The sequence below is a fragment of the Ictalurus punctatus genome, chromosome 5, assembly GCF_001660625.3.
Source record: "Ictalurus punctatus breed USDA103 chromosome 5, Coco_2.0, whole genome shotgun sequence".
NCBI lineage: Eukaryota > Metazoa > Chordata > Actinopteri > Siluriformes > Ictaluridae > Ictalurus > Ictalurus punctatus.
Genome location: NC_030420.2, coordinates 3,287,546 through 3,315,390, shown reverse-complemented (window position 1 = coordinate 3,315,390; position 27,845 = coordinate 3,287,546). Strand labels below are relative to the sequence as shown.

Genomic DNA, 27,845 nt, shown 5'->3' with positions numbered 1-27,845 from the left:
GTAGACCTCCATTACTTGTTATCTCATTAAGCCTTCAATAAGCAATTATTATGATTGTCGAAATATCATTTTAGGCAAAATTCGAAGTGTACCCCAATCCCTCCTCTTTCTTTATATATCTATGTGTCTTCCTTCTGTTATAGGGAGAAGTGCATGATGGGAGATTCCTGCCATTCCCACCCTGACTCTAAAGTTCTGTGTCTAATTCTCAAGGCCTCTTGGCTCTATTGGAAAACAATACTTTATTTATGCTCTCTGTACTAAATTGTATAACAGTTATAGTAAAGTATTACTATTTTGATTACACAATTGAATGAATGCCCTATTGTTTTATATATATATATATATATATATATATATATATATATATATATATATATATATATATATATATATATATATATAAAATCAGACCACTAGAACACCTCCTATTTTCTTTCGTTTTATCTTGATGTTCTTTTGAAGAGGTGCCAATAGCAAGTGGTTGTTTGGACATTCTCCACCCGGACTGCAGAGACCGGCATCTGATCCTCAAAACATCCTGGCTCTTCTGCCGCTCATCTTTTAGCGCCGGCAGCCAAATCAAACACGGCCGATGCAGCTGAGCACAGCGATATAGAACCTCCCAGATTTTTTTCCACATCCACCATGCCGCCAGATCAAATATTGTACATGGGGAAAGGGGACTCATCTTCCAGGGGAACTTTCTGGAGAGAAAAAAAAAAAAAAACACTTTAAGGAGGTGTCAGGGTTCGAGAGAGGTAAGATCAACGAAAAGTGTCCAATCAACACTCTGTCAGTGCTCTTCCGGGAGATGTCTGCTCCCACAGTGTGGAGATGATGCGTGGGCTTAGTAAATACTGAGGATCAAAGTGAGATAGAAAAATGAATTTAGACATGACTATCATCTGAGCGAGGCATTGCCATGTTCGAGGATCCTCTGTTGACTAATATCTCATCTGTCAGCGCTCACTCTGAACCCCAAACACTCCATTAGCTTGGTGTATTCATCTGCAGTGCTCTCTGAAGTCAGGTTATCTATTAAATAGAAGCTGACGAGAGCATGCTAAATAATGCTAGGTCACCCAAGCCACGCTGTAGCCTTTACCCTATATCTTTGACATCCACAGTTAGCTGCATCTACAATATCTTCTTTCAAAGAGAATGGGACGGAAAACCGCAAGCTGCCTCCACCCTTAACCCAGCTGCTCCAACTGGGTAACTCAACACCCATCAGCCCTGGATGACTGACTCTGAAGGGACGCAAACTACGGAGCCGGTCCCACACAGATAATATGGCTTCTGAAGATGAAAGGTGACTGACCAGAAAGTATGTGGTGAAGTGAGACAGTACACAATCTAACCTTATTTAAGGAACCGACAGTGCCTTTCTGGCTCAACCTTCTAGTCATTAGTAGAGAACCTTATTATAATCTGTTTCAAGTAACTTTGCCTGGCGTTTGTGCAACGTGGGGCAGCATCCATTTTATACACACATTTAGGTATATATCACATTATGGGGACGAAAGAAACATTGTGCTTTGTGTGGACCTTGTTGCAAAGTGGGCACATTATGAGATCGTTAATTTGTCTACGCACAGTTAAGTTATTTTCACCACACATACTCCTGTAATCATCACATCACATGGTGACAAACATCATATACTTTTAGAAACATTAGTGCAAAGTGGGGACAGTGGCGCACTTTAGTTTGACAAAAAGGTCAACTTTTTGTGGTGGAGTAAGCACAACTTCATAAACATCTAAAGGTTTGCCCATCTGGAAGAACATTTAAAGGTTCTCCATTTTGTAAAATCTTACAACAAATAGTTTACTTTAAAAAAAAAAAAGAAGAAGAAGAAGAAGAAAAAAGTACCGGGTAGAACCTCTTTAGAAAGTTCAGACCGTTGACATCCAAAGAACTGCTTAGGAACCATTTTGCAAGAGTGTGCACTATAAACCCTTTAACATCTGGTTTCCACTCAACACTGTTTGGATATTTGGTTTCTTAGAAAAGCTCAGATTTTTTCCCCCATCTTCTTCTGACTCCAATTTGTTGCAAAAGATCTGATTTTATGGTCATCACTTGCGTCTTTATCCCAAAACAGTATCAGTATATTTTTTATCCCCCCCCCCCCCCCCCCAAAAAAAAAAAAACATGTTCAAATGAAACAAGAAGGATTTTAACTACTAAACATGCAGCATTTAGCCCACTTGAAAAAAAAATCGGATATTTTATTTGACAGCTTGCTCACATCTATCTAATTAAGAATATACAGTCTTCCCACAATTAGCTAAGAAACACAAACTCAGCTCATTTTCGTGGTCAGGCAGCACACTGCGGTTCGAGGTTGAATTTCACCATAGGAGGTTGGAGTGAAATGTTCTCCTGGACCACTGGAAGCTGGTTGCAGAGTTTCGAGTTGCCCGGTGTGGTAAAGCTCTAAAGAAAAGACGCTTTCTCCAGCTCTCAGGCTGTAATGGGGTTCTCGCCAGAAACACTTACCCTACACATTCATCACAACACTGTCACAACCCTCGAGCAGCTGCCACTCGCTCTTACAAAACCCACGGAGGGGGGGGGTACACTCGCCCAAAAATAAACACCATAAAGCTGCATGTTTGTGCGTGTGGATGAGGGGGTGAGGAATATGAACAATAACATCTTTGTGATAAGATACTAAATAAATACACATTATTTCTGTTTTTTTTTTTTCCTTCAGGGTCTCTGAGTACACAGTCAAAAAAAAAAACTCCCAGAGCTGCAACGTAGCATTTACATAAATCGTCAGCGAGGATAAAAGGAGCACGGCTGAACAAGATAGCGAGGTGTTCGCAGTTTTGTTTTTTAGTGCCGGGGATAATTGGCATTTTACTCAAAAGCCAGAGCCATAGGCAACTTCATGATAGAAGCCTGTACCTGCTTAAGCAAAACTCTGTCAGTCAGCAAACATACACACACAACCTGGCACTTTCACTGCTCATAGCGCTACAGCTACCATATGGCCTCCAGCGGCTTCAGGCAATTACAGTGATTAATGGCGCTAAAGTTGTGGCTTATGCTAGCTAAGACCTGCTGGATAAGTTTAATTATGGCATAAAGTCTAAATGATTTATGGTCTAATCAACATAATCAGCACTGGTGCGTGTGCCCTGTGAAATATGTCAAATATGTTTGACGGACTTTATCAATTAAGACCTCTGAATCTTATAGTACACACACTACTCATTCTACCTTTGTCGTTGCCCATGTCATACACAGCTAGACATTGTCTCAAACTACACCGTTTGAGGGAGTTTTGCCGTTACTTATGGCATATCAGAAAGCCTAATGTAGAATATCACTCGTAATATTAATAATACACACTGGTGACATCAGCTAGCTAGCTAAGATAAGCTAACTTAACAATATCTGAGAGAAATTTTTATGCATGCTGATAGTTTTCACTGGTAATGCTATCCAACTGGCTAACATCAACTAAGATCATATTCATGAGTGTTCTTAATCTCCAGCTAGCTTGCTAACAAGGAAACCCTGACAGGATGTATAAGAGAAATGATTAGATACATTCATAATTTTAACTGATAATGCTAGTTAGCTAGGTTATCACAACTAACCTGACATAATTTCTGAGAGTAATTTTAAATCCTATTCATAAATGTTCATACATTCACTGCTAACATCAGCTAGCTAGTTTAGATGAGCTAACTTGACAGGATTTCTGAAAGAAAATTTTATACATGTTCATAGGTTACATTACAATTACTAGCCAGCTAGCTAACATCAGTTAACTTGATTTTTGATACGAATTTTAACTAATTGTTAATATAAACATTCATAATATTCACTGGTAACACCCGCTAGATAGCTAACATCAGCTAACCTGAGAGGATTTCTGAGAGGAAATTTAAGTCATTCATAAGTCTTCATAATATCCACTGATAACACCAGCTAGCTAGTTGAGGTAACCTGACAGGATTTCTGAGAGATTTTAAAAAATATATATCATTCTAGCTAACATCAGCTAACATCATATAACATGAGCTTACTTGACAGGAATTTTGTAAGGAATATTAAAGCTATATTTAAAAAAAAAATAAAAAATCTTCACTGCTACCGCTAGCAAGTAGGATACCACATGTCGGTATGAGAAAATTTCAGTGAAGAAATTCTAAGCTAGGATGCTAACATGAGCTAATCTGACAGGATTTTCGAGAGGATTTTCAGTGTTTACAACCTTCACTGCTAACACTAACAGGATTCAAGACATTACCTCCTTGTTTGCAATCTTAACACTACCTTTGAGGACCTGGTGTCTACTCAGAAACATTTGAACGTAGTGTTTTGAGTCAGTTTATGTATAAACCCTGCCAATTGGAACATTGGAGTAATGGCCACGATAACAGTATTGCTGAACACTGTAATATATTGCAAGTTAGTCAAGATGTGCAGAAGTACCACAAAAAAAACCCCCCAAAAAAACCACACACCTCTGTTTTTGTATGTTCGGATAAGCCATCAGTCTTATATAATAGACCCTGTCTGAACGGTGAAATATCTGTTGTAATTTGGCACGACAGTGATGTGCAATTGTTTTATTAGCTCAGCTGAATTGACGGTGAGCCAAGGTAATCTTTCAGGCTGGAAAAATATAACAGGCAAATGGGATTAGCTGCAAGCTGGATCTTTACTGTTTTATTAGCTTAGCTTTTTGTCGTCAAATCAGGTTTTAGATCAGTCATGGCAGCAGCATCGTTCGTGGAGTGCCAGGTTCACTGCTCGTACTTTCAGTGACGCGAAACACAGATTCGTCTGTTAGTCCTGAAAAGAAGCAGCTCTGCGGAACCGAGGTTCTTCGCTCCGCTCCGTTTTTAATCTCTCCGTAACTGTGATGCCGGTCATGAAGTCTCTCTGTGTGTAACCTGAATGGGTCTTTGTTATGTGCGCAAATCTGGGCTCAGTCAAATCGCCATGTGTTTGTGCTTGTGTGGTGTTGTGGGGACAGAAATTTTTTGCTCTCTGTTCATTTTATTCATGCGGCCTGAGAGTTTTACATAAAGCTATAAACAGAAAGCCCAGGGTGGCCGTCTTGGCCAGATGGTGTAAACCTGAACTCTATTAAAATGCATCGTGGGAAACGAGTCACGCTGTCTTTAGGCAGGTTGCTGGAAGTCAAAGGACTTAGGAATGTATAGGAAATTATTAGGCTTTAGTACTGAAGCTAATACATTAAATATGAAAAATGAACCGTTTCACAACGTGACGAGTGTGTGTGTGTGTGTGTGTGTTCAATTCAGCAGAGACGGTAGTAGGTGAGGTGGCTCGAATAAATGGATGTACGGGAATCGCTTGTGAGTCTGTTTGCCGTAACAGATAATTAATCGTTATGCCCAACGGTTCTGCGTAACTTGCCAGCTCAAACCTGGCACATGTATGCGAGTGTGTGTGTGTGTGTGTGTGTGTGTGATGTAGCACTTTAGACAGTTTCAGACTGTTAAAACCCAGTCTTCTCTGAAATGGGCCTTAGTGTTTTTCACTGATCTGAGGAAATACAGCGGAGGCGCATTTAGTTCAGTGCTATTTTTTCTTATTTATTTCCAATGGCATATATCACATTCATATACAATAATACATATTGAAAAAATTGTGAAAAAACCCCCAGACAAAATGATGTATGGTATTTTCCATACAAGCCACGTCGATGTACACGGACAGCTGTACTGGACTCGGGCGTTATACATACTAGGCCTGGTTTCAGTAATGATGGGATGCTGTGAACCTCACAAAGTTTTCACATTGGACTGATAAATACAGTACATGGAAGTATGTAAACTGGCATGACGGCTGAGCATGCACTGTAAAATCAGACCTTCAATCTGATCGTCAGACTCTGACGGTATAAACTGTAGATTTAAAAATAATAATAAAAAATTGAAGCTTTTTCTCTGTGTCTTCACACATGGCTCGAGATTTCCCTTTCGGCCTCCAAAATGAACGACTCTGTGGCACTCTTCCACGGAAAACAAAATGGCTGCTAGTTTACCGTGTTCACTCTCTTGACATACAGTAATTACCCAGAATTCCTGCCTCCAGCATCTTATTGCTGATTTTCCTCCTGTTACGAACCCTGTATTGAGGTGTTTAGAGAACAGATAGCTGATTGTGCTTTGGAAAAAGCGAGAGGCCTACTGACTCAAACACCCTGTTGAACCAACACAGCTCTGTTTAGCCAGTTAGTATGTGTAAGTGTGTGTGCGTGTGTGTGTGTGTTTGGACAGGTGAATTAGGAACTGCTGAGTCAGAAACACAGCTGTCCAATTAAAGTGATTGCGGCCATTTGTATCACCACAGGTTTGTTATTATCAGTAATGCAGATTGGTTTAATGATGAGGTTGTTTGCTTTCGCTGTAGCTTTAGAGGCAGAAACTCAACCACAGTTAAAGTGGGACGTCACGTCACGTATGTCTTATTATGCTTACACTGCAACACTGGAATATCGCCAAGGAAATATTTTCTAGTCGGCATGTCACAAATCTATTTATTCCCTCGCTAAAAAGACTCGTTTTTTTCACCACACTTTGTCCAACATGATATGTGAAAAAAGAATTTCACTGTGCTCTAATGTCTTTATTAGTCACATATACATTAGAGCACAGTGAAATTCTTTTTTCACATATCCCAGCATGTTAGGAAGTTGGGATCAGAGCATAGGGTCAGATATGATACGGCACCCCTGGAGTAGAGAGGGTTAAGTGCCTTGCTCAAAGCTTGGCAGTGCTGGGGCTTGAACCCCCGACCTTGTGACCTTGTGATCAGTAACCCAGAACCAGGCAGCGCTGGGGCTTGAACCCTCGACCTTCCAATCAGTAACTCAGAGCCAGGCAGTGCTGGGGCTTGAACCCCCAACCTTGCGACCTTGTGATCAGTAACCCAGAATAAGACAGCGCTGGGGCTTGAACCCCCGACCTTGTGATCAGTAACCCAGAATCAGGCAGTGCTGGGGCTTGAACCCCCGACCTTGTGATCAGTAACCCAGAATCAGGCAGTGCTGGGGCTTGAACCCCCGACCTTGCGATCAGTAACCCAGACCCTTAATTGTCAAGCCACCACTACCACACTTGACCCCAAACTTGATACTGATTGGTCAGGAGGTTAAAAAAAATAAATCGCGTGACGTCACGTGACAGTTTTCTGAAAATATCAACTTTTACCAACTTTGGAAACTACAAAAAAAAAAAAAAAAAAAACGGCTTGTGTGAAAAACAAGTAATCAAACCGGACCAAGTAAACAATTCGACTTAATCGTTATGTGCTTTAGCTAATAAAACTTGCGAATTAAACAGTATCGTGAACGGATATACAGCAACGAGCTAAGATTTTGGGTGAAATAAACGTCCATTACTTGTTAGCTACAGTAGCCTCGTGGCTCCGACGCAAAAACTCAAGAAACAAAGCTCAGACCTTAAACACGTCTCGGCTAGTCGACTATATTTGGATTGCGTAAATACGAGTCCTTCTCCAGACATTAGCTAGTGGAGAGTAAAACAAGCAATATCATCATCTCTATTTTAGAAATAAAAGGCCCTTGATTAAACACCGCTGATGGAAATGGCTTTACGTGGCCACTTTACTGGCCGTCGCTTTATAGCTTTCCCATGATAAAAGAGCTTACATTTGTGAGCGATGTGTTTGCTACAGAGATGCCCGAGAGAGCGAGCGAGAGGGAGGCTTAATGTTTTATGAGAGCGAGTAAATTAATAAGAAGGCGGCTCGTCAGAAACATTTTCCACCATAAACATGACTGAAAACGAGCGGACGGCAAACAGCTGCTCGGTCTTTACAAGTCTCCTCTAATTTATTCACCCGCTGAAACTTAGGAGAATCCAAACAGGTTGTTTACTCTCCTTCATAACTAATGGTGCATGTGTGAGCATGTGCGTGTGTGTGTTTGTGTGTAGAATATATGGGGGAGCATGTAATACATCAGCATTAAGGCGGACATGTTTAAACGCAGTGCTAAAGCTCATTAAATGAGTTTACACACTGACTTATCCCTCTTAGGCACAAACCGACATCAGTCAACGCGCCGGATCCGAACTCTCCAACCCGAGAAAGAAAAGAAAAAGAAGTGCGCCTTTTCGTTTCTTCTTTTCCCAGAGCAATGAACGGCTGCGTTAAAACTTCTCGTTCGCGCACAGCCGCCTGGGCTTTTCAGCACCGCGGTAAATATTGTTCAACGGGGGGGGGAGCAAGAGTGTTATAAGTGGCTGACATTAACTCAAAGAGGGATGGCTACTGGCATTAAGACACTTCCCAGACTCCATCCTCACCGCACACACACACACACACACACTTAAATACAGTGGTTTATTATTGTTCCTTCCCCCTGGCTCGGTAATGAGACTGGAGGGACGATTGCTCAAATAAACAGAGGCGACGGTGACTTACTGACACTGCACTAGAGGGAAAATATCTCCAGGCTGCCAGCAATGACCTACACACACACACACACAACTGTAAAAGGGTCACTGATTAAAGAAACAATCCACCTAAAACTTACATATACGCAATTTCCCCTCGTTCACCCCGAATGTCGTGATCAGCTAAGTTGTGTTTGCTTTCTTCTGTAAATTTCCTTCTATCGTTATAACGCCGACGTAGCAAAGACAAACTCGTAGACACCACCTGATCTTCACGTCAAGTATAAAACCGATACAACGAGTCGACGAGACCCGTTGTAAACACGTCCAAAATACATCATGGAGGAAAACTAAAAGAGCGTAGACGTAATGTCGCGTTTTTTTTTTTTTCCCCCGAACGCGTTCATTTTCTTTCGCGTCTCTTCAGATACCGAGCTGCGAAGATGTGACGGAAAATACGCGGAACTGTCCTGATGTCCAGTCATAACCTCGGCGGATGTTTTCTTTGCCGTTTTACGCGACGGCCGTGATTACTTTGAGACGCTTTAATACGATTCTAGTTTTGTTTTCAAACGGTGGAAAAGGGCGTACACGGATTTAATACCCGCCTTTCGGTCATGTTAACCGACACGGCGTTCTCAAAGCGACTTTAAAGCTGCGGTAAAGGCGAAATCCGTCGATGCGCATCGACATCGTTTTGTATCGCGTTGATTTCTCAGCATGTTTGTATCCTGTATACACTCAAATTTTGTTCATATGGGTCTTGTTTGACGCTTTTATATAGCGTCGTGTGAGAGTCAGAGCCCGATTCAGTCCTGAACTCTCACAATCCACCACGGCATCACGACACGTCTATCGTGAACACGTCTGTCATGAAACCAGTAAGGGAACTCGGAACTACAGTTCCCAACAGCCACTGCTTCATTGTCACATGACCACCTGCACCTGATTCACGTTTTGTCTTTGCCACAGTCTTTTGTTTCCCTGTTGTAGAGTGCTTCGTATGTTTGTCTGTTATTAAATGTTTAAGAATCTGCGCTTGCTTCCGTCTGTACTTTGAACCGTGACTCCTACGTGGAACTAAACAGGAACTGTCTCCCAGACATTCCACACCATTAAATGTAACTGTAAATGGATACAAAGTACAACGTATCAATCGGCAATAAGGTTTTATTTTTTAAAAAGGTAACCACTGACGAATTGCTGTGGTATAAGAGGAATAGAACACTTCAGGACGTGCTGTTATAGGAAAAGAATCATTTTCAGATCTTCTCCGAATGAATGGCCTGACCCACGTCTGTTTTGTGACGTCTGACTAACGTGCTGGTTTTATTTACCCGACGTAATAGAGTCAACGTGCACTCGCAGTGATGTCCAGCGCCTGATACGTAGAAACGTTGCGGTATTTATAGATTCGCAAGGCAATCACACGATGCGTTATTTTTATTCGCCTTCGTTTTTAAATATTACTCTTTGCCATAAAAGGCGTTCTGTAATAATAATTGCCGAGTGCGACGTTTTGTTTTATACGGTAAACTCACGGCATATTTCTTGCGAAAGAATTTTAACGTGAACTCTGGGAACTTCGGCGTGAGCGCGGCTGACTTTAGTGTAAACTGCATAAATGATAAATCTGCCTGTAACGACACGGATCTTAAATCCAAACTCGTACGTTATATCTTTACGATCACCTCCACAGCAGCACGCTCACCACGCCTATCGTGCATCGTGTCCGCGGTTTCAGAGTCGGGCTGACGCACGTTACGTTCGTAGGAAACAGAAACGAATGATTTCGTATTTTTTGTTTGTATTTGAATATGAATTGCATGTAGATGGAGCACATTGTGTGTCTTTCTGTCTTTGTGGGAGTCTATCTCGCTCTCACTCTTTCTCTCTCTCTCTCAGTTTGGCTCTACCTCCATGTTTGTACAGGTGTCATAGTAATGTGGTCTGTGTATGTGTGTGTGTGTGTGTGTGTGTGTGTGTGTAAAGAAAGAGCGAGAGAGAATACACACTGACCCACTTCTACAACTTGGCAAGAAATTATACGAGTTTGAACCACAGTACAGAAATCCTTTTGACTCCACACACACACACACACACACACACACACACACACACACTTTCAGAGTCAACGCCATGCACAGTCTGACAGTTTTTGCCTGCCAGATTTAGGATTAAAGCGGTCATAAGTCATGTGTGTGGAAAGCTGCCGTGTCAGAAAGTGGGCATTTCTCGAACACAGAAACTCAAAGGCTTCAATTACTTTTTTTTTTTTTCCTCGTACTTTCCTTTTTACTTTTTCCTTATAAAAAGAACTACACAATCACTACCCCCCCCCCCCCCCTCCCCACCCCAAACTTCTGCCGATAATCGGTTATATGATATACTGAATTCTGCTGAATTCTTGAATCTGATTGGTCAGAAGAGTTAGTTCGTTTCTATAGCGATTTACAGGGAGTGCATGCATGAATCGTATATAGTTGGAGCGCATTGTTTGTGTTTCTGTCTTTGCGGGAGTCTTTCTCTCTCTCTCCCTCTACAGTTTATAGCTATAAACCTACATGGAACTAACAGGAACTGTCTCCCAGACCTTCAGCGACATTAAATGTAACTGTAAATGGATAAAAGCTACAACTTGTGTCAATCGTTAATACATGACATTGGGAATAATTGATGAATTGCTGTAGTGTAGGAGGAATAAAACACTTTGGGGCAGCTTGTGCCATTTTTAATTCGACGTCTGCTGTGACGTCTCGGAATTCTAGACGAAGCCGGCGCTGTAACGTAGGATAAGTGACTCAGATGTTGTCAGAACTACAGCGCGTGAGACATGTTTATGAGCCGAACTGGCACAAACACTGATTATTTAACTCGCTCGAATCGTCAGAGACGTCCTGTCAGAAAATCCCGACGTTACTGGAACACACCGGCTGAAACGTGTAGTAATTATATAGTAATTACAGTGTCAGCTTCCTGCAGGAGAACTATAAACACTGCTGGCCATCCGCCGGAGACTTACAGTAAACTAGTCAACAATGTTTTACCGTGTAGTAGTTACCAGACGCTGTAGAAATATGACTGAAAGGACGACTCTATGGTCCTGGCAGTAATTTAACAGGCAGTTACTGTAATGTTGACACCTCGTGTAGGCTGATGATGACGCACTCTTGGAATATCAGCCACTTGACTGATCGAATTAGCGAACTGGAACGTGTATAAAAGTATGGAATAGTACAAAAAAAAAAAAAACCCCAAGCACTGCGTATATAACGTGTAGATAAACACTGCGTGTGTATGGCGTAAAAATAGAATAATAATAATGATATAATAATAGCTATAAGAACAGGATTAATAATAGGTTTAAAAAGTAATAAATATGTAGAATTTCTAATTCAAGAATTCAAGAATTTCTAATATATATATATATACACATAATGTTCAGTAAAGTGGCCCAGTTCAGAGAGACTCTAGATCCACTGCTATTATACATTTTTTAACTAACGCCTGAAGTAACCGATGTTTAATCCATGGGTAAAAAATAAAATACACCCACAATAACCATTCGGAAAACATTTCTATCGCTGAAGCTTGTTTTGTTAATGTTAATTAATTCCGAAGAATATTTTAGTTCATATAAAACAGCTGTAATTTTATTCTTAAGTTTATCTGGTTAATGTTCTGGGGCTTCTGGAACAGTAGTTTCCAGGTTCAACTCTGACAGGTACATTTTCTCTCCCTGTGTGTGTGTGTCTGTGTGTGTGTGTGTGTGTGTGTGTGTGTGTGTGTGGTCGGTTCTTTGAACAGATGTGACAGATATAGGACTGAGGACAGACGATCAGTTAACTGTAACGAATCTCAGACTTTAAGTACGTTAGGCAGTGAATTAGGGTCACATTCCTTGTGTGTGTGTGTGTTTGTGTGTGTATATATATATATATATATATATATATATATATATATATATATATATATATATAAAAGAGAGAGAGAGAGAGAGAGAGAGACAAAGATAGAGAGAGTCTGGGTCAGTGGGTCCGGTGAATGCACTGAAAGATGGCAGTCACCAAAGAAATGCACTAAACACTTAAATCCAAATGTGCCAGACACATGGAAGCACAACACCCACACACACACACACACACACACACACACACACACACACACTTCCTGTATGTAAATAGAGGCATTTCCAGTCTTGCCAGTAGATCTCAGCTCAGCAGTTTCTCCCTCACTGGCTAAGTGGAAGTGTGTTTTGGTTTCACGATGCCTTAAAAATTTGTGCCCCCCCCCCTTGTGTAAAAAAAAAGTTTGTTTTGTTACACCGGAAATAATAGTAATAATAATTTTTATTTTTGCAAATTAGTAGAGCTATTCTGCTGAAATTTCTGAACACAATAGATCCTAATGAATAATGTTTATAGATTAAACCCGTTCAAAAAGTGAGCAGTCCGGTTAGTAATGATAAAAAAAAAAAAAACCTCAATAATAACTAACAAAGATTTCCAACACTTTAACAAAGTAAAACAACAACAACAACAACAACTGCCTGAAGCCCTGGGCTATAACCCACTCTGGATTATAGTGATGAATGAACTGGCTAATAACTTCCTGAATGCTACACAGTTAAGAGGTACGTGATGTTTAAATGCTTTACTCAGTCATGTGAAAATGATATGCTGATTATTGTGACACCAAAACTGATCAAGAAAAGGATCTCAGCTGTAGGGAGTTACATTAAAAAACTAAACACATGTACACACATAAGCATGTTTGTGTAGGAAAGGGCTGTCTCTTTCTGTGAGGAGGAGGTGCGGTCACAGTCACGCCCAATCAGCCGTTGTTTGTTATTGCAGTCTTGCCTCAATTTGACCCTTTGCTGTGTGTGAGTGTGTGTGTGTGTGTGTGTGAGTGTGTGTGAGTGTGTGTGTAATGCTTTCATGTTCCTGCCTTGTATGGAATGCTGGAGCTGGACGAATACGAAAGCATTAATTTATTAATTGGCCTCCTATAAGCCCAGGCCAATCTGAGCACACACACACACACACACAGCTCACACACACACAGCTCACACACCTTCAAGTCCTCAAAATCGGATGAGGCAGAGCCCCAGGTGCAGAACAGTACACCCCCTGCACTTATTCGCTTAGTCCCCCTTTCGAAGTTAAAATTGAATGTATTATTATATGAATCTTTTTTCATATAAATTTTCCGATTGTCAGAATATCGTATTATCGAATTATCTTTATATAAACTCCCTATAAATATACCGTAAGGAAACAGGAAACAGTCAAAAGCAACAATAGATTTGTGTTTATGAGAATGATTTTTATATTACAGGAAATTTATGGAGAATTACACAAAAAGTCCTGTGTGTAATGTTTTGATTGTTGTCTTGAAGGGTGCCAATAATTATGACCCTAACTCTCCCTAACAGGCCTGTGGCATGACTTCTAGCATTTGGTGTGTAGCCAGTAATGTAATGTAGGTCAGGTGATCTGTGAGTCAGGTGATTAGATTCACAGTTCAACTCAAAGTGGCTTAGAGGTGACAAGGCATCTGTGTGTGTGTGTGTGTGTGTGTGTGTGTGTGTGTGTGTGTGTGTGTGTGTGTGTGCGTGTCTGGCTAATTTCAGTCAGCGCAAAGTGCGTCCCCAGATCTTCCTTGTCTGGCTCTGTGGCTCCACACACCTCATTTTACTGCATACCCATTCATACACACACACACACACACACACACACACACACACACACACACACTGTATTTACATACACACGCGTATGACACTTCAAAGACAGCCAGCAGTTGGACAGTGAACACCACAGAGCTGTAAAAACACACTCCATCACCTCGTAAATCTCACCTCATCAGACACACACACACACACACACACACACACATGTATAAAAGGCCGTCATAGCTAAAAATACCGACTACTGCACAGGAATGACAATATTAGAGTTGGAGCAGAGGCGCAAGGGAGAGCGCCGGGTCATACATATAAATAACATCGATATATTATCAGGCCTCATTTCAAAGCCTCAGAGACAGAGAGCACTCACGGTGTATACACACACACACACACACACACACACACAAACCACACCCCAGGACACTTTATACATTCATGCAATTATTCAATCAGCCAATCATGTTGCAGCAGTGCATAAAATCGTGCAAAGACAGGACAGGAGCGTCACCTCAAACATCGGAATGGAGAAAAACACCATCTCAGTGACCATGTTGGACCGGGCTGGTTTGAGTATTTTAGAACCTCCTGATTTCCTGGCATTATCATGAACAGTCTCTGGAGTTTGCACAGAGCGGCGCGAAGAACAAAAAAACATCCAGTGAGCGGTAGTTCTGCAGACGGAGATTACGGTTACATTTATGAAGCGCTTTTCTAGACACTCAAAGCACTTTAGATAGTATTGGGGTGGACGGGGATCTCCTGAACCCCTACTAGTGTGTAGTGTCCAACTGGATGATGCGACGGCAGCCATAGAGCGCCAGAACTCCCACCACACACCAGATATTAGTGGAGAGGAGAGAGTGATGTAGCCAATTCAGATATGGGGATTATTAGGGGGCCGTGATAGAGAAGGGCCAATGGGAGAATTTCGCCAGGACTCTGGGGTTATACCCTTACTCTTTTACTATATGTGTCCTGGGATTTTTAATGACGACAGAGAGTAAGGACCTCGGTTTAACGTCTCATCCGAAAGACGGTGCTGTTTTTATAGTCGTGTCCCCTATATTGTCAATATACTGGAGCATTAGGACCCATACAGACCACATCGTGAGCGCCCCCTGCTGGCCTCACTAATACCACTTCCAGCAGCAACCTTAGTTTTCTCCTTCCCATCCGGGTACTGTCCGGGCTCAACCCTGCTTAGCGTCAGTAGGTCACCAGGTGAGAACTGCAGGAAGATATGGCTCTGGCAAAAGAAAATTTACGCTAACTCAAGTAAGCACTCTTTACAACCGTGATGAGCAGAAAAGCATCTCAAAATGCACAACATGTCACCCTTGCGGCGGATGGGCTACGACAGAAAAAGACCACATCGGGTTCTACTTCAATCGGCCAAGAACAAAAAAGACCAGGGGATGTTGTCTGTGAACGCTAACTGAAGCTCTCAGCCTGTATCTGCATGTAGAAGAAACAGTTCTAATGATTTACAGAGAGATTTTTTATTTAATCTCTCTCATCTCTGCTGCGAACAGACAAGTCTCCGATCTGTCTCATCTTTGCGGTCCGTCGACTTTTCTTTTCCCAACGTCTTGGCTGCCCTCTACGTTCTCAACGCCCTGACGAGTTTCCGAATCGTTTTACCTGACTCGCATCGAACGCTGCCGATAAACGTCCACTTTAACAAGTCCTGTGAGGTGCGAGTCCATGCACGCTGTACAGGCAGGGTCACAGAGTGCACTGGCTAGCTTGTTGCTAACAAAAGATCGAGGCGTCCATGTTTTGTTTATTTGAACCAGCTCTGAGGTAACCCTGAGGAACTCGGGTTAGTTGAGGAATTCTCCAGGCTGCGTGGAAGTACTGACCGTGTAAATTTGATGAAAACCAGGTCACAGAATGATAAAACTGTGTGTGTGTGAACACGAGCTTTATTCCACCCCCCACCCCACACACACACATAGCTTCCTCCCCAATCCGTTGCCTCCCTTTCACATGCTCCCACACTCATGTCATCCATAAAATACTATACAGTGTATTAAACGAAACCCGTATCGGGTCGTATTTCTCCTCCGTTCCTCGTCTTTGCTTTATTAAAGCGGGTTGTTAAACTCACTTCAGAAAGCCCTGGCTCGGCGGAGCCACCTCTGCGCTATCACGTTTCGCAAACAACCGGCCTGTGTTTGGGTTCTTACGCATGATCCAAACCTCGCTCTGAGGTGTCTGAGGTTAACCAGCGTCCAAAATTATCCTCGTGCGGAACCGCCGTGTGTTTTGGAACATCTGAACATTTTCTGTTTATTTGTTTTCCCACGATTGTCTTCGTCCCGCTCAATTTAGCTCAGTTCGGCAATGAGACGCCGCCAGTGGTGTGAAAAACAGGAGCAATCTTGAGAGGCTAAATGCTAAATGTAACTTACTGGCCTTACTGGAAATGTTTGGCAGTTTGGTGGGCGTGCCTTTTAACACTTAGACACGCCCTTTCTAAAAGGCGGATTAGGCACAAAGGTAGTTTTATGATTCTACTGAAACAGGTCATGTTTTGTCAGGAATCCTGCCAGGATAGCTTACAGAAGCTACGTAGCGTTAGCCGTGAATATTCTGAAGAGTTTTAATGCACCACCCAATTGTTTAGTCAGCGCCAATCCCCACCCACAATTAGCTCTCCCCAATCACACCCGACACCCTTCGTGATGAGAACTCAATACGTTAGCATAAACATAAGCTAAACCTAAAGATCAGTGGGTGTGGTCAGGGGTGGAATAGGATGAAACTTTTTTTTTTGTCCTTTTGCTAGGTTAGCTTGTAGCTAGGTGTCTAATTTCCCTTACAAACTATTACCGATGTATATAATCTACAACGTTTACGTGTAATAATGCATACGTTATGCTAAATGAATCGTTACGTGTAACGTAAGTGTGTTCTAGTGGTTGTATTATCATTACATACGTTACTCAGTTTTCTTTCAAACGGAATACAAGGGCTGATGAGTCAAGCAAGACTGCAAGCACAATTGGTCGTATTCTCTGGGTGGGAGGGGCTTACAGAGATACTGGCCAATCGTGGACGTTTGTGAGCTCGTGCATGTTGAAGAGGGCAGATAGCACCCGTTATACAAGCTAAAACAGCAGGAATCCACAGTTTCTAAATAAAAATGTGATGTTATTACGATTCACTTTTAAAGTAAGCTCACATTTGTCACGATTTTGCTCGTACGGAATTAAACCTCAAAAGTCAAGCGCCGACGAGTTGTTGCCCCTACACACATCTGCCACAAGTGTACTCCTCTTCAAATCCTCAAATTCCCCTGATTTCCTCACTTACTGTAAGTGAGTGGAGACCGGAGTGAGTAATAGTGATTGATAACAGAATTCCCATAAGCATATAAGTTTAGCAATGATGTGATCGTCAGCCTTTAGTGTACACTAACACCGCTGCAGGAATGTCCAGCCACACACACACACACACACACACACACACACCATGTCACCCTCCTCTCTGCACCTGTCTTCTGCCTCAATCACAAGACCCAGTGTATGTCAGTGGTATCAAGTCCCCTTACTCCGACTCTACGGTCTATTTTACACTTAATAACAGCTGCGACGTCTTTTTTCAATACGGCAGTCACGTCAATAATAATAACAACAACAACAACAATAATAAAACACTCACATGACATTTGAAAAGTCATTGATCATCCAGGTAACGACACACAGTATTACGAATCGAGCGTGTGTAACCTTCCGAACCGGTTCGTTTGTGTAAATTCAGTTATTATTATGTCTTGTGGACTAGATGTAAACATCTGTTATTTGAAATAACCTTTTTAAAAAAAAAAAAATTAAATAAAAACAAAATGCTATTTTTATCGTCCCTATTTTTTTTTTTTTTTTTAAAACGAATGACATTTTGCAGATTCTGCAAGGCGTACGTAAACTTATGACCTCAAATACACGTTCACGTGGGCTGAGAAAATCCCCAACGAGACACCGAGGACGGCCCAGCATTTAAGATTAAAGGAGACGTTCGGGAAAACGTCCCTTTAAAATACGTTGTATTCCGTACATATCGCATACACGCATCTAATCTTTAGGACTTAAATGATTTACTTCCTGTTCCCACGTTTCCCACGAGCCAGAGCCACGGTACAAAGTGGCTGAGAGACGAGGAATAACTGAATGAAGCAAGGGATCGTGTAAAAGAAGATAACGAGCGGGAGTGAAGTGTACTGAGAGCTGAAAGGAGGAGGAGTAGTCAAGAGGGTGAACAAGGAGGTAGAGTAGGAGTGCTAAGAGCGAAAGTGAAGGCCGGTAATACGAACCACAGAGAACCCACATGAAAGAAGTGTTGCTCTTACAAATCAGCGTGTTTTACTCCTCCACATCTCTACGGAAACGGCCTGATTCTGGGAAAACATCATCATCGAAGCTCAGCGTGTGTGTATGTATGAGAGAGAGAGAGAGAGTCGTCTCTTTTTTTTTTTTCACTTAGTCATGTGTTCATTCCATACACTGTTTACAGACTAAACAAGAGGTTAGAGCAGCCATCTCGACTCATATACACACAACCTATATGAGCGTTTTTCTCAAACAACAACGTAGCGAGGCTGCTCTGGTTGTGCTGGTTCCAAGCTGGAACACACGCTCTCTTAGACCATCAAGGAAACCCAAGAAGAGCATAGTGTTATAGGGTCTAAGAATGGCACGGCGGTGGAGAACCCCTCGTTGGCTGATAGCCGTGCACATAGAGACGTTCCCTCATCGCTGGCCAGGGACGTTCATAATAGCCTGATGGCCAATTATGTTCCCCCTCCTTCTCCTTCTCCTTCTCCTTCTTTCGGTCAAGTTAATTCCAACCTCATCGACGAAGATAATCTCATTGGCCGGCAACAGGTTTTGGCGTTCAGCTGGAAGTTTTGTTAACGTTTTCAAATTGCAATACGTCATTAAGTAAGTCTTTTATTTTTGTATCTTGATGTGGGATTTTCTCGGAAGTGTGAGGACATCACAGAAATGGACGGAAGCACAGACGGTGACCTGAGGTCAGGTTCAAACCGCGGACCCTGGGACTATGATGCGGCAACGCTACCCGCTATGCGAGCGTTCCGCCGCGACGCTAATTTTGCTAGCTGCTACTGCTACGTCCAAGCTGAACTGGCAGTTCACCGACCACCTGCTAACAGGCTTTATGTTTTTGACCCAATCCACACGCAAATATAACGTACCACAGCGTTCATTTTCAAGCGTTTGCGATTGCACCGGGCTACATAGCGCACGTGTCACCTCGTAAAACTATTTAATCATCAACAAAGACAGACAGGTGTTTTTCACACCGCACCAGAGAGCAGCTCAGTCCTCGCCTGCTCCGCTCTCTGATCTCATAACTTCCGTGACACGCCGATGACAGTTTAATTCTCATGATCTAACGTGGACCCAAAGTGTCAGGATCACTACCGAGAAGGGCCCGTGCACTTCAAACGAACACGTACACACATACACACACGTACACACGCTCCGCTCAGTCGGCCAGGTCATACGATACCACCCTGCTCCATCTCGCCCGGTAGCAGCCGCGAAGCCACACATCAAACCCGGCGTGAGTTATGGGTGCGGGGAAAACGTCTACACCCAACACACCTCATTACATTTCTGGCTCGGTGTGTGCTATTTTGGACACGGAGACCTATTTACATTTTCAGACCGACTAAATTCGGTTTTCTCATTCACTCTCGGGACTCCACCTTTGGGCAACGGTTGCGTTCTGGAAGCTTCTGCCAGAGAAAAGTTGGGTGTGAGAGCGTGTTGGTCGGGTCAAGTAACGAGACCACACACTGTTTGATGTTTGGAACAAGCCCCCGTTTTATATAAATATACCGCCAGTCAAAAAGGCTTTTAACCACACCCTTTATGAAGATTGGGCTCTAAAATTAGGAAATGTATGTAAGGAATATAAATAAATGAATTGAGAAATGCGCGTGACTTTTCTGTTTTACCCAGCAGCTGTACCTGACTGGAATAAGGCCTCACCCAGAGACCTATTAGAATCCTAAATACTAAGATTTAGTTATTTGGTGGAACATTTGTTTGACATTAACGTATACCCACCAGCCATTTTATTATATACTCCACACTAACGCGCTTGGTTTTCCTTCCATTTTTCACACCATGTTTTCCTCAAGGTGTTAGAAATATGTCTGCTCCATATAAGATATGATTTCATTATATAATTCATGCTTCAGAATTTTATCCCCAACACGCACTACTGGATTCATATCTGGTGACTAAGGAGGCCACTGAAGTATGGTGATTGTCATGTTACGGGAACCAGTTTGAGACGATTCCCCACACCATTACACCACCACCACCAGCCTGAACTGTTTACACAAGGCATAAACATACACACACACACACACACACATATATATATATATATATATATATATATAGAGAGAGAGAGAGAGAGAGAGAGGCTTCAGTGCCAATTCATCCCAAGGGTGTTCAGTGGGGTTGAGGTCAAGGCTCTGTGCAGGATGCATGAGTTCTTCCACACCAACCTTAACACATCGTGTCTTCATGGAGCTCGCTTTGTGCACAGGGGCGTCATCATGCTGGAACCGGTTTGGGCCTCACAGTTCAACTTTGTGGATACAGTTTGGGGAAGAACCACATATGGGTGTGATGGTCAGGAGTTCACATACTTTTGATCATAGAGTGTATTCCATACATTATATGTAAACCATTCTGTTCTTCTGTTCTAGATTCCAAACTGTGGTTCTTGCCGTTCTTGATATTTGACTCAGATTGGGATTTCTTTACCCAGCACCCCTTAAAAAGCTAGAACCTTAAAGAACCCTATGGAGAACCGTTATGTCTAAGAGTGTATTCTACAATACAGTGCATTTATGTTGTGTTTAAGCCGTATATAAGCTTTTAATTACTTCCTTCGACTAAATGCCACTCGGGCATGAAACGTCGATTCATTTGAATGATATTCTTTATTAAAAAAAAGCAGGGCAGTTTTGGGGGGTTTTTTTGGACCTGGGGTGGGTGTGTCGCTAATTCAGAGCAGAACCGCTTCCAGTGGAGTCGGGCAGCCTTAGCAGCATTACAGTAAGTGAATGTGACAGTGCGTACTGTACAGTATGTGGCCTGCATTCCTTCCTGTGAGCCCTCTCTGACCTGCTGCTGCTAAAAGGTCACACATATGGAGACACTCAATCTCCCCGTGCCCGCTATACGAGAGGTCACGCGCGCTTCCCCCGTACGACAGCCGTGCCGCCGTGTCAGATACAGTAGCCTGGAGTTCAGTCCTGGAGTTCGGTTCAGGCGCTTTAGGGAAAGTTATGTTTTGCAAAACAAAACATAGAACAAAAAATGCAAAACGATTGGAAGAGTGTGACGTCTTTGCGGTTCAGTAATGCGATCATTCCGTAGGAATGAAACGAGATGCAAAGCACGAGACAAACACACCCAGGCTACGCCCTGAACCCTGTAAAACACTGTACTGTTTAATATTCCCACAGCTTCCATATTTGTCCCAATGTTTTACATACGACCTTTTTTTTTTTTTTTACAAAAAAGGTTCTTAAAGAGTTCTTTGTATGGTTATGAAGGATCCTCTGAAGACATTTGGAGGAAAATTGTAATAAATAAATAAAAAAATAAAATAAAATAAAATAAATATAAAAATGGGGTGCTTTAAATCTCAAAGTGAAAAATTTAGACAATTTTGGCCGAAAGAAATGAAAATAAATGAAACGGCGCTACATGATTGACACGGCTTGTTCTGATTGATTCCATGTTGGTGGTCCACGTCGTTAGGTTTAAAATCGGCCAGAGCGTCAGGAAAACTTTGCTGCATATTACAGTATTGACTTAAAGGTGCGATAGATATTTTTTATTTCTTACTTGTAGAAATAACCTGGGAGATTTGTAGAACTTAGTGGCTAGCACGTTCGCCTCACACCTCAAGGGTCCGGGGTTCGATTCCCACCGTGGCACTGCGTGTGCGGAGTTTGCATGTTCTCCCCGTGCTGCGGGGGTTTCCTCCGGGTACTCCGGTTTCCTCCCCCAGTCCAAAGACATGCACGGTAGGCTGATTGGCGTGTCCAAAGTGTCCGTAGTGTATGAATGGGTGTGTGAGTGTGTATGTGATTGTGCCCTGCGATGGATTGGCACCCTGTCCAGGGTGTACCCCGCCTCGTGCCCGATGCTCCATGGGATAGGCTCCAGGTTCCCCGTGACCCTGAAGAAGGATAAGCGGTATAGAAGACGGATGGATAAAACATATAGTTTTAAGCTGTGGCCTGAGCACAGGTTTATTAAGTGCCTGAAGAAACCCCTTTGGAAAACTGACTTCTGATCTGGAATGCTTCTTTGTGATTGGACGTGCCTCCTGTCGGTCATGATTATAGTCAGTCCTACTCTACAGGTCATGATAGCTCATAGATGCTGGAGCTTCATGAACATGTGCTCAAGGAGTTCAAAAATAATAATAATAATTCAAATATCGAATCCGCTTACTTAACTTTTAGAGAACTAATCTTGAAGAAGAAAAAAAAGACCTATTACACGTTTAATTCACATTGCTTGATTTGAGCCCCGAAATTCCCTGCAGATGACGATTTCTACATTTGTAGATCTGAGAAGTTGTAGCCGAGACTGTACACGACTGAAAGTTCAAAACTCTAGCCTGACAGTTCAGTTCAGCACGAGCCAATCACAGGGCGTGAGTCTGATTTGATTCGGGACACGGCCAGGTGAGAGGGAGCGTGAAGGTGTGAACGTTCTTTGCATCCGATCTCATCCCGGGCTGAGCTGTCAGAGGGAGAGAGATCAGACGAAGCCGGGATCGTCCGAAAACACCCCCTCCATTTATTGACCGGAAATCTGCAAAACATCCGGGCACATACCCGTTCCAAATTCGATCCCGATAAAAAGGCGACACATTCAGCGGAGCAGCCAGGGAGGTGCCTGAAGAAGCGGTCCACACACGGAGAAGGAAAATCTTTCATTTCCAGGCGAATTTCTTTCATCTGTTGCGTATCACCACAAAAAACGACCTCAAATTCGAGCTTAAAATTAGCATCACAATGGCTGCCGGCGCCACAAGTTTTTCCAATCATAAACTGAGTGAGTTTTGCTAAATAAAGCAAAGATGCATAAACAACATTTTTTTCCCCCCAGAGTGATCCGTAATTCAGACCCAATGCCACGTCTTCAGAAGGGCCTGCTGGGGGGGAAGAAACCAGAGGCTGGAGAATGGACGCTGGATTTAAAGTCGTAGAGTATAGGGTTAGGGTTAGAGAATAATAATAAATGTTATGATTAGCACGTTTACCTTGCACCTTCAGGGTTACGGGTTGGAGTCCCACCTCCTCCACCTTCTGTGTGTGCGCCGCTCGTATGCTCTCCCCGTGCTTCGGGGTTTCCTCCAGGTACTCCAGTTCCCTCGCCCAGTCCGAAGACGTGCGCTGTAGGCTAATTGACGTTTCCAAATTGTCCGTAGTGTGCGAATGGGTGTGTGAGTGTATATGTGATGGCACCCCGTCCAGTGTGTCCCCCGCCTTACGCCCCGAATCCCCTGGGATAGGCTTTACATGACTGAAAATGAATTCGCTTTGTTGCTGGACGCGTGAACGCACCTTTATAGTCAAAGTCACGCGTCTTTCAATTCCCCATATGTTTCCATTGAGTTATAAGGTTTGTCTATAAAGTGATGACCACCGATTTTAAAAAAAGCCTGCATGGTTTGCGTAATTTGACTACACTGATCATTACTCTGGACGTAAACGTGCTAAAGCGCACTTTACTCGAGATTAGTGAAGTTAAGAATTTGTTATTTGCAAAACAATGACTTGGTCCTGCCTCTGCTTTGGACTACATGAATACACAGGTCAGTAGAAATACCTCACATGCTGTAGATAGTGTAAACATGTGTGCGTATGTATATAGATCTCTTCATGAAAGGCATCATCCCCCCCCCTCTCCAGCTCGTATCTCGTTCCTTATTCCCTACGTACTCTACGTTTAAAATCGGTGCTGTGGTTTAGGCCCTTGATGTGAGCGGCTTGAGGTTTTGGAGGTTTAGTTTATTGTGGAGATCTCTGGGTAAAGATTATTCTGATTGGTCAGAAGAAGGTTTCCAGATGGCTGCTGATTGGGGGGTTAATACAGCTAGTCTGGGAGCAGGAACGAGACTTGAGGTGCCCCAAGTGTGTGTGTGTGTATGTCAAGATGGGAAAAGGGGGAAAGGGGGCTGGGATGGAAGAATGCCACCATGCTCGTTTCCTGTACAGATGGAGGAAGTGGGATTTATTTATGTAGCCTCTCAGAGATGGCAGGATCTGCTGGAGAACATGGGAGAGAGAGAGAGAGAGAGAGAGGAACCATAAAAAAAAGAATGTCGACATCTTAATTCTGATTGGTCTGCAACTCAGAGGGTAGTGAAGCTGCAAATTTGATGCTTTTGTTCAAGAACGAAAACCGTAGAATAGTTGATGTGGTGAGCTGTTTTTTTTTTTTTCTTTTCTTTTGTAAGTAGATGTTTATTTAAATGTGAAAGTTTTTGGTGTTGAGGAGTCTCCAGTGTCAGTGCTCTGTAATAGTTTTCCACCACAGGAAAGTCCTCAGTTTGCTGCCGCCGCACTACTGTCAGAGCTGCTGTTACAAAAATTAATCAACACCTTCTGACCAATCAGAGTCAAGAATTCAACAACACTCCGGTGTCTATATGTATATATATATATATATATAGACCAGAAATCATGATTTAAAAAAACCACGATAATAATCGATAATTAATAACGACACATGTCTTGTTTCTTTTTTTTAATGAGGAAACACACACACACACACACTCACACATACGCACGCAACGATGTGTTAACTATGTGCCTGCAAGTCCATGCATGCATGTGTACTCATGCTAGGTGTGTAGTGAGGAAGCACACAGCGAGTGTGTTTCTGGGTTTCTCTGCTGGCGTGCACAGCGTTCAGACATTAGTGTGGGTCTGTGTGTTGTCAGAGAGAGTTTTTTGCTCTGTCTGTGTGTGTGTGTGTGTGTGTGTGTGTGTGTGTGTGTGTGTGTAAGCATGAACAGAACCCGTCGTACTGTAGCCTCAGCGCTCACCGAGACGGCCAACAGGCCCGTGCTGACTCGGAGTTCTGGCAAAATCCTGCTCTCTGTTTTATAGTTTCCTGTGTGGGCTTTTATAAATGTCTATGAAAATCTCCCACATGGCAGAAGTGCACACACACACACACACACACACACACACACACACACACACACACACACACACACACAAACAACACACAGACACACATGCAGACTCGGTCAGGGTTCTACTTCATTAGGCGTAATTATTCTGCAGTAGAGGAGTAGAGTTAATTGGTGTAAGCGATGTGTCTGATTGTGATCCAGTGACGCAGCTGGAAGCAGCGCCGTGTTAAACTCAGGGTACGAATACTAATATACACCTGACTTATCAAACTGGATACAATTCATTTCTTCATAAATGGTCTGCACTTATATAGCGCTTTTTTAACCTTAGCGGTTCCAAGGTGCGGTCAGCCGTACTCTGCCGATTGTCCCCGTTGTGGAGTTTTGTGTTTGAGGAAAGTGTTTAATTGCCACATTTATTCAAATATAAATAAATACTAAACTGATAGAACTACACAGCTGTGTCCCAAATCACATGCTAGTGTACTAAATGTCAGGTCTGTATATTAAAGTGTGTATGAAGGCACCTGGTGAACTGAGGAAACTTCACTAGATGCAGATTTAGGATTTCTCCAGTGCACCTTTAAGTCTAAAAAAAAAAAAAAAAAAACAACCTTTCACAGTACGGACTGTTTAAACACACCGCCGAACAAAGCGTCTGAGTCAGAGCTGAGTGATTACAGCGGATACCGGTTCATGTTTAAAGTCACGTAACGCAACGTATAATCTATGATAAAGTTCAAAAGAGCACATGGATGTTATCTGGAATCCGGGCTACAGGCCTGTTTCAGCCACACACACACACACACACACACACACACACACACTCTGGGTGATTCATGTCAAGCTTAAATGGATGTGCAACATGTGCCAGAGTGTGTATCTGCCCTACTGTACATGTGTGTGCGTGTGTGTGTGTGTGTGTGTGTGAGAGAGAGAGAGAGAGTGAGATTGATACAGCAGCTCTCTAGATTGTAAGTCATGAGTCACAAGCTAAGCAGCACCTGCATTGACACACCCCACACACACACACACACACACACACACACACACACACACACACACGGGTGTGTATCAGCCTTTTAAAAACAATTAATACAGCATATAGTGCCAACACACACACACACACACACACACACACACACACACACGCACATACGGGTGTGTATCAGCCTTTTAAAAACAATTAATACAGCATATAGTGCCAACACACACACACACACACACACACACACACACACACACACACACGCACACACAGGTGTGTATCAGCCTTTTAAAAACAATTAATACAGCATAAAGTGCCAACACACACACACACACATACTCTGGGTGATTCATTTCAAGCATAAATGGATGTGCAACATGTGCCAGAGTGTGTATTCTGCCCTACATGGTGTGTGTGTGTGTGTGTGTGTGTGTGTGTGTGTGTGAGAGAGAGAGAAAGTGATACAGCAGCTCTCTAGCATGTAAGTCATGAGTCACAAGCTGAGCAGCACCTGCACCCCCCCCACACACACACGGGTGTGTATCAGCCTTTGAAAAACAATTAATACAGCATATAATGCCAACACACACACACACACACACACAGGTACCTACACGTTCACACACCCTTCACGCCTGCGTAGTCTTGTCTTACAGCTCCAGGATCATCGGAACACAGATTTACGAAATCCCCAATAACAAGCAGGGCTGGACTGAGACGCAAAAACACCGTCGGCTGCAAGTCTGTACCGGTCGCACCACATGACTGGAAAACAGTGACACAAAACCACAGCACGGTTAACCATTAAGCGCTAGAGTTACAGTTATCCTTTATATTCAGATAGAAATGAGGCAGAACGCAATCCAGGTGTTTATGGTCAAATCCAGAATTATTGGCACCCTTCAAGAAAGAAAGCGCAGTGACGTCCACTTCTTCCCGGTCGGTCCTCTACACTTCCTCGCCGTGTTTCCTGTTCAAGTCAATCGCAACCTAACGACAGCTTCCCGAGATTCCCAGCCACGAGAACGATTTCCATACGTCTGTCTTTTGTCAGAAGCGTTCTTAAAGGCTGTCCAAACCCCCCCCCCTAAATCGACGTAATATAAACTAAGCATGAAAAATTTGGGAAGATATTTTGCTAAAAAGTGTTCATTTAACCTGTGTATGAAGACTTTTGGGACACCCCGTATAACCATGACAACTTTTTAATGTAGTTTAAAAAAAAAAAAAAAAAAATATTTGAAATCTACTGCAATTAGAATGACAGGGATTTTGACATTTACGTCATTTCTACGTTGGATAATTATGCCTCATATCTTTGAAGAAACTGAGCAAGAAATGTTTTAACAGATGGCAAATTGCACATATTATTATTGCGATGATAGTTTTGTCACATATGTTTCAAGGATGAAAGACAAAAAAAAGAAAATAAATACGGAAACTGTGGCAGATATCACCGCCCCTTTCGGATCAGATCTGGAGAACGAAAAGGGTCACGACAAAACCTTGACTTCTTTACCGACTACT

The 27,845-nt window shown here is 42.7% G+C and overlaps 1 long non-coding RNA gene across 1 annotated transcript; it reads right to left on the bottom strand.

Moving 5' to 3' along the window:
- Window positions 1-365: 365 nt before the first annotated feature.
- LOC108265430 (uncharacterized) lies at window positions 366-27,400 on the bottom strand. Its single transcript, XR_008396404.1, has 3 exons — window positions 26,933-27,400; window positions 23,447-24,455; window positions 366-707 (listed from the first exon to the last, which is right to left on the bottom strand). It is a non-coding gene; the product is annotated as an uncharacterized LOC108265430 (long non-coding RNA).
- Window positions 27,401-27,845: the final 445 nt, after the last annotated feature.